General features: G+C 43.5%; 1 pseudogene; it reads right to left on the reverse strand.

Moving 5' to 3' along the window:
* Window positions 1-7,251: 7,251 nt before the first annotated feature.
* LOC147421059 (heterodimeric geranylgeranyl pyrophosphate synthase large subunit 1, chloroplastic-like) lies at window positions 7,252-8,167 on the reverse strand (annotated as a pseudogene).
* Between the last annotated feature and the right edge of the window lie 3,513 nt (window positions 8,168-11,680).

Consider the following 11,680-nt stretch of genomic DNA (forward strand, 5'->3'; position numbering starts at 1 on the left):
AATGGTAAGGATAAAGGGAAAGAAAAAATGGAGGAAGCTGTTGCCATGCCAATAAAGAGAGTTAGGAGACAAAGAACTGATGAAATGGAAGCTTCAGAGCCGGATAAAGGGAATGAGGGTTCCTCCCAAGTGATAGGAGACAAGAAAAGGAAGAGTAGGTCAAGGAGGCACATAGGAGTAGAAGACTTTCCACTTGGGGTAGGATCCATACCTTACGACCTGGTAGCAGATGTGAGTAAGCAAGGACCAAAGATTTCATGGCAGCAACTCCTCCACCTTTCCCCAAATATGCGTAGAACGTGGTCTAAGATGGTCAGCACCAGGAGGGCTAAGGCAAAGTCAGTTGGGTCTATTAGTGCAAGAGGCATGAAGGATATCGTGCCAGTCATTGATGCAGAGATTAAGAGTCAGCGAGTCTCCAATGTGTACGTAGATGGTGGAGCCGAGATTTGTGTTATGACAGAGAAATTAATGCACAGGTTGGGTTTGGAAGTAAACGAGCAAACTTCCTTACAAGCTAAGATGGCAAATAATGTAAGGGTGGCTTGTGTGGGAAAGGTTAATGGAGTGAAGGTTTCACCTTTTGGTGTGGCAATCTCAATTGATGCTTATGTGATCCCAACTAAGGGGGAGGGCTATCCGCTAATCCTTGGAAGACCTTGGCTTATGGCTATGAAAGCTAGGCAAGATTGGGAGACAGGTTCCCTTGAGTTGCGACCAAATCATAAGGTAGGTGGCAAGCAACAAAAAATTGTGTATGACATGAAGCAGGGTAGACAACAAGACCTAGAGATGGAGACTTCTATGGATGAATGGAGCACAAGCAGATGCTCTTCATCTGAGGATGAGTCATCTGAGGAGGATGCTAGCTCTTTGGAAGTCATGGGTATAATACTGCGAAACCTAGAAGGAGAAGGTGGTCAAGACTCTCTAAACAAGGAAGAAGCCACAGGCTTAGAGGAGATTCTAGCTAAGGACCTACTAGAAGAAGAGAGAGAACCCTATTTACAGGTACTAAAGAAGCATGCTGGACTCTTTATAACTGATTACGAGCACATTAAAGGAGTGACGGTAACCCAACACCATATCCAATTAAAGGAAGGTGCCAAACCAGTGGTGCAAAGGCTAAGGAGATTAGGGCTAGTGCAACAAGATGCACTCTTAAAAGAAATAAAAAGATTACTCAAGGCAGGATTTATCTACCCAGTGGAAGATTCTGAGTGGGTGTCTCCAGTTGTGGTAGCACCAAAGAAAAATGGGAAGTGGAGAGTATGTGTGGATTACAAGCCTCTAAACGCAGCCACAAAAAGGGACCATTTTCCTTTGCCTTTTCAAGATGAAATACTAAATGAAGTGGCTGGTCATGAAAGGTACACAATGTGTGATGGGTACTCAGGCTACTTCCAAATCAGAATTGCAAATGAAGACCAAAGAAAGACTACCTTCATAACACCTTGGGGGTGTTTTGCTTATAGAGTTATGCCTTTTGGTTTAACTAATGCCCCAACTACTTTCCAGAGGTTTATGAACTTGGTGTTTCAACCTTACTTTGGTAAGTCCATACGAGTCTTCATTGATGATTTTTGCATTTACAGCTCTAGGGAAGTACATCTGCCCAAGGTTGATGAAGGTTTCACCCGTCTGGCCCAATTGGGTGGGCAATTGAATAAAGACAAGTGCCACATAGGTGAGAGCAAGGTCACTCTACTAGGCCATGTTGTGTCTCAAGATGGTATTTAGGCTGACCCTGAAAAGGTAAAGACATTGTTAGCTTTACCTACTCCTTCAAACGTGAAGCAACTAGTCTCCTTCATTCAAAAGGTTCGCTACATGGGACGATTCATACATCTCCTTTCTCAGGCAATCTATCCTTTGCAACAGCTCACTAAACACACTACATTGACATGGAGTGAGGAGGGTGAAAGGTGCTTTCAAGAAGTTAAAACCATTTTGAGCTCATTGCCTGTCGTCCTACAACCCACATGGGGTGAATTATTCTATGTAAATCCTAGTGTAGGTCTAGAAGCTCTAGGAGCTGTCTTGATGCAAAAAGACCCAAAGACATCTCTCATGAGACCAGTCTACTTCTCTAGTAGAGTGATGACAGCTGCTGAAAAGGGTTTCAGCGCAACTGAGCAATTGGTGCTAGCTCTTAAGTTTGCAGTGGAGAAGTTTCAGGCTTACTTACTTCCGAGACAATTTGTGGTGATCACAACTGAGGAGGTTTTTCCATATGCCCTACAACACATGGAATTGTCTCAAAGAATAGCGAAGTGGGTGGTGCAGCTTCAAGAGTTTGACTACACACTACAAGTAGAGGATTCCACCCGTGCTTGTTTGGCAGATGTCCTCACACAAAGGTGTTATGAGAAGGCCAAGAAAGAGGCACCTAGTAAGGTACCGCCTATCCCGGAGCCTGAAGTTCTACTGGGAGCACACAGTCTGTATTTTGATGGGGCTTACAAGAGGACCAAAGACAAGGCATCAGCAGGCATAGTAATATTAGGTCCAGAGAAGGAGAAGATCTTTGCAAAAGGGTTTCATCTAAAAGAGGTTCATTCTAACAATGAGGCAGAGTACCATGCCCTTGTTTTAGGGTTGCAATGTTGTCTTTCTCAGGGCATCACAAAGCTAAATGTTTTTGGTGACTCCATGTTGATTGTTAAGCAAATGGTTGGTGTATGGGCCTGTAAAAATGACAAATTGTCTGTTAAGATGAGGGAAGCAAAGGCCTTGTTGAAGGGTTTTAAAGAAGTTCGAGTGCACTTTGTACCTAGAGATCAAAATCGAGAAGCAGATGCCTTAGCAGGTGAAGAACTACAAACTCTCATAGTAGGTGCTATCCTTGTGAAAAGTCCTTTATACCAGGGAAAGGAGGAGCTACATGATTTACTTTACTTTCTTGAGCATTGTGAAGCACCCTCTGGTATGAGTAAAAGTGAACGTAGGTGGTTGGCAAAAAAGGCTACCAGCTATAGCTTAGTGAATGAGGACTTGTATTGTAGAGGGAAAGATGCCGTCTTAAGGAGAGTTCCTGCATCCCAAGAGATAAAGGATATTTTGTTTAGTTGTCATGAAGGTGTGTGTGGTGGCCACTTTGCACAAGAGATTACTAGCAGAAAGATTTTACAAGCAAGGTTCACGTGGCACTCTACACCATACTACCCTCAGTGCAATGGTCTTGTGGAAAAGGTAAATGGTCTTATATGTAAAATCATCACTAAGCAAGTGCATTTACATCCTAAGGCATGGGACAAACACCTAGATGCAGCACTTTGGGCCTACAGAACATCCTTTAAAACATCCTTGGGGTATACACCTTTTCACGTGGTTTATGGGCAAGAGGCACTATTGCCTATAGAAGTGGAGCTAGCGAGCCTCCGAGTTCTAAAATTGCACATCAAGAGGATAGTCAAGAGAAGCAGGTGGAAGGAAGAATCATCGATTTGGAGAGGTTAGGGCTAGATCGAGAGTCAGCAGTGAAGTACTATGCAGCCCAGGTAGAGAAGAAATGAAAGAAGTTGAATCGCAACCTTGTCAAGAAAGGTATCAAAGAAGGTTCTTTAGTGCTCAGATACGACAATCGCTTTGATCGCAGGAAGGATGGTAAGTTCTTGCTTAAGTGGGAAGGCTCTTTTGTAGTGATACAGAGTTTCTCAAATGGTAGTTACCAACTAGGTGACCTAGATGGTAAGGTACATCAGACCCCGGTAAATGGTTGGCGATTGAAGGCCTACCAATGTCGTCTTTCACAGCCATATGCTGGTGAAATCAATGCTAAGGATGGTTCAGAGGAGAGCTCATCATATTCGAGCTCCAACTAAGGTAACAATCATGTACATAGTCGTTTCAAAAAAAAAAAAAAAAAGGGAAAAAAAGAGAAGAAAAAAAGAAAAAAAGAGAATGCTACCAGTGAAAGCGGATATTGACAATGGATGGGGTATGGCTTTCAAGGGTCTAGGAGACCAGTTGTTAGTCATGGATGGATACAATTATTCATCAGAAAGGACTAAAACAGGGTGCATCAGCCAAGAAAGCAGTAACATGGCAAATTCAATTGGTACCAGGTGGGTAAGTATTCAAGACAACCCTATTGTAGCACAACCTACAGCTAGAGGCATCAAATACCTCTAGCTTAAGGGGGAGGGCTATATGATGCATGGTTTTTAGGACCCCTTCTGAAGATGCAATAAAGGCACAGTCAGTTGTTGGGGAGATGAGGATACTCTAGTCCAAGGGATCTCGAAAGAGAAGAAAAATCTACTTCACAAGCACCAAAGAGTAAAAAGTGCCATGGACAGAAGATACGTGGGAACGAGCTCTTATGCATGCCTACAGCCTATATCTTACAGAATATCCCATTCTAGGTGTGAATTTCTAGTGAAATTTACACGAGGATGTTCGTGTGGACTCAGAGCACAGCATACTCCGTTTTCACTTTTTTACCGACAGTAAATATTTTTTACCTACAGTAAATATTTTTCACCTACATGGTAAATACAAATCACTTTTTACCTACAGTAACTTTTTACCCATGGTAAATATTTTTTACTACACCATAAGTATTTGGTAGGTAACAGTTCACTGTTACTAGAAGCAGTGATTGGGTATCAACAATGCAGTTAGAGGAGGAGAAAAGGGGAAACTCTTATGGTAAAGGTGAGTCAACAGGGATAAAGACTTTTGAGTTGAAAAGAGACATGCTGATTTTTTCAAAGAACACATGTCAAAAGAAACTATGGTTGAGGATTTTTTGAGAATTTGATATTCAGGAGGACCTAGCAGGTCCCCCCCTGACATGTGCAGAACCTCCAGTTTCAACAGCCACCTTACCTGCTCTTAAATGCTGGTCAAGGCCTTATCCCCATGTGTCACAATCAGAAAAATCAGCATTTACCCTCCCCTCTCACATCACTCTAGAGAATATCTTGATGGTGACATATCAGGTGACCTCAATTTGTTGACCACCCTAAGCAAAAAGTAACCCCAATCAGCGGATTTAAGCATGTTTATCCCTAATCCTAAACCCTCTCAGAAACCTATATAAGGAGGCCTTCTCTCACTCAAAACCAACACTTCACCCACTTCACCAAGCAATGAAGCTGTGACGACATTGCTCACAACGAGGAGCTATGGATGGAGCTCTACTCTCTGTCCCTCTAGTATGCTACATTACTAGCCCTAAAACCTAAATAAGGAGTCTTCTCTCATGCTCCATGGCCACCATCCTCGCCATCATTCTCTAAGGTATTGACGTGTTGCTAGTAGGATCATACCTACTTGCTGGGTTGATTGTTTTTGACAGGGGATTATGCCATCCTTGGCTTGCTTCTCTATATCCTTGTTATGTATGATCAGATGCCGTTGTATTGTTAAGCTGATGTCTTGTGTGTATATATGCTACATAAGGTCCCTAAGATTCGCCATATGTTTTGATGCCATCATAATTCCAGAAATCTCACTTGCCTATGTGCACTATGTGTGAGGTCCCTAAACCTCTTAATTTAGGGTGGTGCCCCGTTTGTTTTGTTCTTTGCTTGTTTGCATGAGGCGTGGTTTGTGGAGTGTGCACGAGTACAGAGGCCACCCGATTGCGTTGCTCTTTTTCCCGCTATCAGAGGGCATCCAGGAGGTTAAATGGTGAAGTGATTTATAGATAGAATCAAATCAAAAAAATTGGGGTGAAATTTATTGTATTGCTTTGGATTTAATAGCAGTAGAGTGTTGTTACAATTGTAAAGGTGCATATTTGTTCATCAGTGTGTGGCTTTTGGCCGATTCATTTTGCAACTCATGTAGCCAGAGGCCTTGCACATATCCGACTAAAGCAAGACAACTTCTTGGGCAAGATATGTCTCAATGTAGGGATGGTAGTCGGTTTGGTACATCTCATTTTAGTATATCATCTTGAAAGATTCTCATTAGGATACTATTCTAGAGGATTCTTTGATTATTCTAGTGGAGCTTGGTTTTTTAAGAGAAACAAAAATTTAATTAAACAAAAAGGGTGTGCAAGGCCTTGAAGGTAGGGAAAGAGGTATCTCAAAACAAAACAAGATGCTATAAAGCCATATAGTCATGTGACATAGAAAGTCCCTCTCTAGAGAAGAAATTTAGCATGAAGGGTCTCCAAATGTGCCATCTATTGACCCTTTGTAGCAAAAGGAATCTCTGAATTAGTGTCCTTCATTTGAGTAATTAGACAATAGGAAACATCTTTCTTGAAATCAAACAACATTACTGGGCTTGAGTATCATCTTTGCCTATGAAAATGGCACCATTCCTTTGAATCCAACGATGCCACACATAAATTGCCCTCCAAAAATTCCAATGTGGGATGTATAAATGATTACATTCACCTACTAAAAGCTCTATGGTATTAAGATCTTGAGGATAAAGAGAGGGGAGACAATATTTTTGAAAAATGAAGAGCTTTTGCTTCACATATGGACAACCTAGATAGATATGTGAAATGTATTCTGTGGCTTTACATCTAGCACATAAGCCATCCCTATTTTAGCTTTTAGAGCTCTTGAGAAGGTTCATAGTCCGTGTTGAAGGATCAACCACAAGAGAAAGCTATGTTTTATGGGAATAGGAAAGCGCCTATTACACTTACAACCTATAGATCCATTGTTTACTGCTCCACTATGTCTTTCACCTTTGGTTGAGCTTACTCTTAAGTTTTTCTTTGAATGGAGCAATCTTTCAAAAGGGTGTATAACACGATTGGGCTACAAATGAGATGTTCATTTCCTTATTGTGGAGCTCGAGTAGACTGCAAATTGAAAAAAGTGGGGAATGCCAAATACATCGCAACATTTTTAGAGCTTTGTACTGTTGAACTACTATTGCATAACTTGGAGTCTTTACCATCATCAAAAAATTAAACTCTCTTTGTGCGTCCTCTACATCACCCTTCAGGAGGATCCATGTCCATATGTATTGCTAGGTTGATGTTGTAAGATGAGTGCACCCTTGCACTTGTAATTTGTAGGAAAAGAGAGAACACAAATATGAGTTGCCTTAGACACTTAGCCACACCAATGAAATTCTAGGAGTAAACAGAATCCATAACTGACAAATGTGCAGATTCACACTCAATAAACAGAGTGAGTATGTAGTGCAAAAATTCCACGGATTAGCAAATTGACTAGGAATACCTAACACTAGGTCACAGCATTAGAGTCTATTTAGGGCCTTAATTTAGCTAGGATACCTGAACGTTGCACATTGCACACTGCACAGAGACTAATTTTGGCGGCAAGAGATGTACTCAACAAGCGCCATTAAAGGAGCAGCCTTAACTGCATCAAAATCTAAAAATCTCTTGACGGGCATTGCGAGTCAGGGCATTTGCGTAGAGACGAGCTCTATGGAGGCCCATGAGCTTGGGGAAAGTGGCCTTGAAAGAAACAAGTTGGTCTTTGCCGGCAATCTTTCCAAGCTGGGCAGACAACTGGGTGACATCCAGGATATCGTCCACCACTTGAAACAAGAGGCCTATTGTCCGGGCATAGCTGCGCAGTGCTTGGACATCGGCCTCGCAAGTCCCACCCAGGATGGGCCCAATCACCACTGAGCACTCCAGGAGGATGGCTGTCTTGTGAGTATGGATATACGTCAGCACCTCCAAACCACGAGCTGACTCAGTACCCATTATGCCTTCCAGGTCTACAATCACACGAAGATCTAGAAATTTTCTCATGTAGGAAAACGGAGTCTTTTTCAGTGTTTTTCATATAATGCGTAACATCATGAGCTTCTGCTCGAGAGGCACCCCATACCTAGCTAGGTCTGCGGTGCCTTCCTCACAGAAGCTCATGAGGTTGAGGTAGGCCAGAATGTGGGAAGTATGGTGAGAATTTGTTCAAAACTTCTTGTGAATCTGTCCGGCCACCATCCCGCGTGACCCCAGGCTTCTTGAAACCTCCTCGAGCACGCGTACTATTTGCTCTGGCGTCACGCCATCCACTTCAGCGCATCGCACTATCTGCTCCATTGCCAAGCTGAACAGGACAACCCCTGTCCGCAGGGTCACACCCTCTCCGAACCGCCTGTGCGAGGTAGGCATGCCACGGCGCCAGTCGTCGTTATCCATACAGGGCAGGTCGTCGAGGATGAGGGACAGCGTGTGAATCATCTCCATTGCGCAGGCGCAGGGCATGGTGACAGTCGACCGGCCTCCCACCAGCTCGCAGGCAGCTAGGCAGAGAATGGGGCGCACTCGCTTGCCGCCAGGAACCAGAGAGTAGCTCACCGAGTCATGGAGTAGTAGTGTGCTGGTGCAGGCTGTGGGGTCATGCCCAGCTTCCAGAACCGCATTCTCTAGGGCCATGTTTACTCTCTCCACTCTCACCCGCATGCATGCCTTGAAGTCGAACCTAATCGACTCCGCGACAGTTGCAGCAGCCATTGCCCGTATAGCCATTAGCGCTCAGATGCCGTGCAGCGCGCTTGTCGATTGTTGGGGCTGCTTGAATTTTGCTGCCTATATAAGGGGGTGGTCACGCGAGGCGCATCAGTTATTAACTGAACCTACGCTGCTGCCACCTAGAGGTTGTGCGCACGACACCATTAGGTTTCCACCTTGAAGAATCTACACACGCACGACAGCTGAGAGCGGATGATACAGGCCCCAAGGTGTTAGAGTCGAGAGAGAGAGAGAGAGAGAGAGAGAGAGAGAATAGTTGGCGACCACAAAATTTGGAGGCATCCATGCTGTGCAGACTGTAGCGCCGTCGACCTTTGGCGAGGTGACGCACGAATTGCACTTCTTCACGTGTGCTGTCATAAAGGCTCTCTCGATAGTTTCAAAAGAGTGAGCTTGCTAGAACGGAGTTGGCATAGTAGGATCCGTGTGACCCGTCACCCTAGTCACTAATTGACACCTCCATTTGGGAGGTGGGATCAATAGCTCAGGATCACTGGTTGATTGTGACTGTTGGATGCATTAGAGAATGCAAAAGATACCCACACTTTCAGTCTTGAGGCTTGAAGCCGCTATCTCTCCACCAAGGAATTGGCTCTAACCACTAAGCTATCGCGTATTCGTTGAAAGGCATGTGTGTGGTAAGTTTATAGACCATGGCGTCGCGAACAAGTTTACATCTAGTTCACATCGAGTTCACATTGAGTTCACACCAAATTTGTTGTGATGTGCATACCCTCCCAAGTTCACACCAAGCTCACAATTAGTTCATGTCGAGTTCACACCGAGTTAACACCAGATTTGATGTGGTGCACATACCTCCCGAGTTCACTTTTAGTTCACACCTAGTTCAAATGGCAATTGGACGGCCCGGATTGCACTCGCCTCACGACGCCTAATGTGGGCCATTGATCCCACCTCCCTAGGGAAGTGTCAATTAGTGACGAGGCCCTATGATCACGAATGGACTCAATCATCCTTTCATATAACTGATAACTTGAGCCTCTCATGGCCACCACCTAATGTTGTGAAATAAAAAGACCCATGTACAAAGGGTATTTCAATTGTTTGCATTAAAAGGTAGGTCCAAGTGCTCTAAGAAAACAATCTATACTATGTATAAAAGGGGAAGGGATTCCGGTCCCTCCCCCTGCCACGTGGCAAACTCTAGATAATCCGGTGTGTGTTCTTTGGAGCCGGCGATGAGAGAGAGAGAGAGAGAGAGAGAGAGAGAGAGAGAGAGAGAGAGCTTTCATGCACTACGCTTTGCACTAGAGTAACCAGCTTCATTTACAATCATTCACGGCCACACATCCTGAATTCATTGCAGCTCGGTGGGGAGAAAGAGAGAAGGCTATAGCTACCCCCTCAACGTGCGTGCGAGGTTTTCAGCTCATCACCCACCACTGCTCTCAGATGTAGATCTGCACTGGCAAGGAGGAATCAAACAAAACGTATGCTACCTACTTATATGATCAACAAGAGAGGTTGCTTAAGGGTTCATAGCCTTGACATATGATGTGCTCTGGGTGCAGGGAAGGCAGGTGGAGCAGTGATCAAGCAAAGAGCACTTAAAACATTTTGTGACGTCTGAGGTAGTGCGAAGTAGATCGTCAATAACAGATGTTGTGGAAAGAAGTGGGAAACCAGAAAAGGCCTACAAAAGCCTACATGCTCTCTCTCTCTCTCTCAGCTCTTCTGGTTGTCAAAAGTGGGTTTATGCTGAAGCACTAGCTGTCATTTGTAGCCAAATGGGTAAAGAATACCAACAATACCAGCACTAGCGGTGATAGCAATATACCGGCAATGGAGCACAAGCAACAATAGTTAGTCCTGCAGTAGTGCAAGCTTCATAAATGATATAGAGCACAATTCTAAGCTTCATCAATGCGTAGATGGATGGTTGAAATGGAGAGGCAGCATGCCACCTAGATTCTTCGAAAGAGAGATATCACAACTCAAGGCAAGTGAGCGTGGATCTTGTAATTTAGTAGCTACCAGGTCTTCTATGTGTCTACTTTCCATATATATTATCCACAACTTTTAGCTGTGCCTTTTTCAAAAATGTATATTAATATTTTTTTCTTTCTGTAATAGTCTTGGTTGAAAACTGGAAGTATTACCAGCATACCTAATTTGTTTGGTTTTCGGCATGCATAATCATGTCATAGACGAGAAGGGAGAAAGGCATACAAATTAGCTTTGGGTGTTTATGGACATGTTAAAACATGCCCTATATTTTCATTTTTTATAACCAGAACCACACATGAATATACTAAGAGACAAAAAATTTACATCATGGACCCTATAGGAGTAAGGGGGATGACATAAAGTTCATATACAAAAAGCCCTTGCTCAGCATACATCCACAATTTCATTCAACAATCTGCAGATCCAATCAGGCTTGAATCGGGGCTAGCAAAATGTTGACTTGGCCAAAGTGGGTGTGTAGGTCTCCAAATCTTCAACTATTCCATTCTTCCAGTCATTCAAAAAGGGAAAAGTAAGAGCAGTTGATTTCATCCTCTCTCTCTTCATCGATCACAGTATTGTGTTGTTGGTGGTTGCATCCCCAAGCATTGCAGATTTCTTTCCCCAAATTCTAATCAAGAATAATTTGCAGTCCTCCACATAAATTTCAGATCAACAGCGGGTTGGTAAGCCCCTTCATAACCATTTTCCCATTGGATAAGGTGGGGGATTGTCACTAAAGGGGCACCTGCATATTGCAGCCTCTATTTTGTTGATTTTTATAGCCGACCTTTAAAATTGGAATGCATGCTAATGTTCTTTTGCTTCCTTGTTGAAGAGACACCATGAATACACTTCAAACACAACTAATCAACATCTAGACTATCTACTGAAAAGGCCTGAGCCCTATCCACGTGGCAATAAATCCTTTTAGCCAAATTGGATGGGCTTGCCATTGCCTTGCCAACTCCCATCCATGATAGCTCAACACCGGTAAGCTGACATCGTAATTGGCCCCCACATATCATGGCTCTTTATTTAAGTGGACATCCTTGAATGATCTATCCTGCTTGCAAGATATGTCTTGGATATATAGCTCTGATTCCCATCCATGATAGCTCAACACCGGTAAGCTGACATCGTAATTGGCCCCCACATATCATGGTTCTTTATTTAAGTGGACATCCTTGAATGATCTATCCTGCTTGCAAGATATGTCTTGGATATATAGCTCTGATTCCCATATTCTATCGTGATTCTTCATGAAAACAATATGAA

Source organism: Adiantum capillus-veneris, chromosome 28 (genome assembly GCF_014529385.1).
Source record: "Adiantum capillus-veneris isolate H3 chromosome 28, ASM1452938v2, whole genome shotgun sequence".
In the NCBI taxonomy this organism is placed as follows: domain Eukaryota; kingdom Viridiplantae; phylum Streptophyta; class Polypodiopsida; order Polypodiales; family Pteridaceae; genus Adiantum; species Adiantum capillus-veneris.